The sequence below is a fragment of the Pogoniulus pusillus genome, chromosome 28 (genome assembly GCF_015220805.1).
Source record: "Pogoniulus pusillus isolate bPogPus1 chromosome 28, bPogPus1.pri, whole genome shotgun sequence".
In the NCBI taxonomy this organism is placed as follows: Eukaryota; Metazoa; Chordata; class Aves; order Piciformes; family Lybiidae; genus Pogoniulus; species Pogoniulus pusillus.
In genome coordinates this window covers 16854260-16856810 of record NC_087291.1, presented here as the reverse complement: position 1 = coordinate 16856810, position 2551 = coordinate 16854260, and the positions used below count along the sequence as shown (strand labels likewise).

At 46.3% G+C, this 2551-nt stretch overlaps 1 protein-coding gene across 7 annotated transcripts in view; it reads left to right on the top strand.

The window, feature by feature from the left end:
- The window catches only part of DYNC1I1 (dynein cytoplasmic 1 intermediate chain 1), a 200208-nt gene that overhangs the window by 1101 nt on the left and 196556 nt on the right, over positions 1-2551 (top strand). The window lies entirely within an intron of this gene.

Here is a 2551-nt window from a genome sequence, read left to right as displayed (position 1 = left end):
TACATCGCCTCTGCTCTGGCGTTAAACATCGTGAGGCAAGCAGGCTGCTGCAAAACCTGTTTCAGAAGGGAAATCCAGATCCCAGCACCGTCTATCTCCTGGCAGCTGATGCTGTCGGAGCCACCCAGGAATTTGATTTCTGTTGCTGTCGCTGTGCTTGGTTGAAGTGCCTCGTTTGTACTTGCTGAGTGAATAGGAAGAAGTTCTGTGTGTTTGTTCCTGCTTCTTTTAATTTCCTCTCTTTACTTTCTTTCCATCTGAGAGGGTGTCTTTAGTAGCAGTCTCTGCATTTAAAGAAGCTGGACAAAATCCCTTCTGTAATTTCTGTCTAGCATTTCTCAGCAAGAATGGGTTTCCTTAACACAAGTCTTGAGGCTGAGCCTAGTTCTTCATCCCCGGGAGTGCTCACTCTGATAATTATCCTCTTCTTACTGTTCTTTTTCCAAACCCATCCATTTATAGTCTGTGAATACATAAAATGTGTGGCCTGGAACATAAACTCTATGAGGAGAGGCTGAGGGAGTTTAGCCTGGAGAAGAGGAGGCTCAAGGGGGACCTCATTGCTGTTTACAACTACCTGAAGGGAGGTTGTAGCCAGGTGGGGTTGGGCTCTTCTCCCAGGCACCCAGCAACAGAACAAGGGGACACAGTCTCAAGTTGTGCCAGGGAAAGTATAGGCTGGATGTTAGGAGGAAGTTCTTCACAGAGTGATTGGCATTGGAATGGGCTGCCCAGGGAGGTGGTGGAGTCATAGTCCCTGGAGGTCTTCAAGAAAAGACTGGATGAGGCACTCAGTGCCATGGTCTGGTTGCCTGGCTAGGGCTGGGTGCTAGGTTGGACTGGATGATCTTGGAGGTCTCTTCCAACCTGGTTGATTCTATGCTGTGAAGGTTAGGAGTTTACTGTTCTCTTCTTTGATGTGTGAAAGTCTTCCGAGGGTCAGGTACGTGGAGGTCCGAGAGGATGTTTAGAGTTGGATTAACTAGCTTCCTCCTAGCTCTAAACACTTCTGCCTCAAATTAATTTACCCTAAGAGTGCATTAACTGCTGTGCTGCCTTATCCACAGTTTGAGAGGAGTCTTTAAGGAGCAGCAGTAAACCACACCCTACTCATGCAGCCATTATTGAGAGTTTGGGAATTGGCTTCTCTAAGAATAGTCAGGCAAACTCTCGTTTATACCCTGCAGATCTTAAACTGAGAATCTGACCTTCCTCCTCTCTATAGGAGGAAAGGGCAGTGAGCTGCCCTCCTTTGTGATGCCTTGCAGTGGCTATTTTTTTCATTACTGAAATGCATTTGTGTTCCAATCTGTGTTTTTCCAGCTTCAGGTTCCTTATTCCTCTTGCGTCTCTCACAGATAAAAGCCTCGTTTTAGCAGCTGCCTTCAGTGTAGGCACTCCAAATGGTGCAGCAAGAACTCACCTGCTTTCTTGCCAAATAAATTGACAGGTCAAGTCTTGGTCTTCTTTCCTTTTGTAAGATGGGTCCCAAGAATACTTCCTTGTTTCCCTCAGTTTTCCAATCTGCAAGAAGAGATAAAGAGAGTATTGAATAAAGCTGGACACAATGGGCTGTGGTAGAGGTGTCACCACTGCAGGGTGCTGGACAATGAGCTGAAGTGGGCTGGGAAGGAAAAAGATAAGGGAGTGAAATATGAAAACATAGGAGTTTGAAAGGGCATTGCTGTTTTTCAGAGCTTCACCAACATCAATTCTCCATCTCTGGAGATATTCAAAACTTGCTGGAGTGTGTTCCTGTGTGATGTACTCTTGGTGATCTTGCTCTATAAGAGGACTTGATGATCTTGAGAGGTCACTTCCAACCCCCACTATTCTGTGGTCCAGGTAGTCATGTGGTACCTTCCATCTCCACAAACCTGTTGTCTTCTCACAGTGGTTCACAGCCTCTCTCTAGGACTAGTTAGGCTTATTAACTACTCCTGTGCCATTCTGAGCTCCTGTGGCTTGGCTTGACCAGCAATAGCAGCAGTGATTAGGAATCTTTCAGAGTCGCTGGTGCATAGTGCCAAAATGAGCTGCAGGAGGTGATGGTGGGGTGTTAACCACAATTCTTCCCTGGCTTACCTGTGGACTTCAGTTTTCAGGGGAGTTAGAGGCAGCTAACACTGGAATCCTCACTGAGGTGCATGGGGAAGTTCCTCTCAGCAGAGATACGGTCTCAGGCTTTCTGCAGCCAGACAGCATGACCTCAGTGCAATACTCATCTGATGTTTTCATGTTTTTATTTCAAAAGCCTTAAATGAGACCAGCCATAATGACTGCAAGACGTAGTCTGCATGCAAAAGGGACAGTCTCCAGCAGGAATACTGATGGAGTATGTTGGCAAAATGCCCTCAGTACAGATGCAGCTTGTATTAGTGAAACTGTGCTTTTACCAGTGCAGCATATTTTAGTTCATCTGAGCACCACCAGCTATACAGGTGGATAGACATTTCTGTATCTCATAAGCAGGATTGCTTGCCAGATGAGGGATGGTCTGGTCTTCCTTTCAGCTGACCTGTATAAGCAGCCAGAAATGGTCATGCAGGAT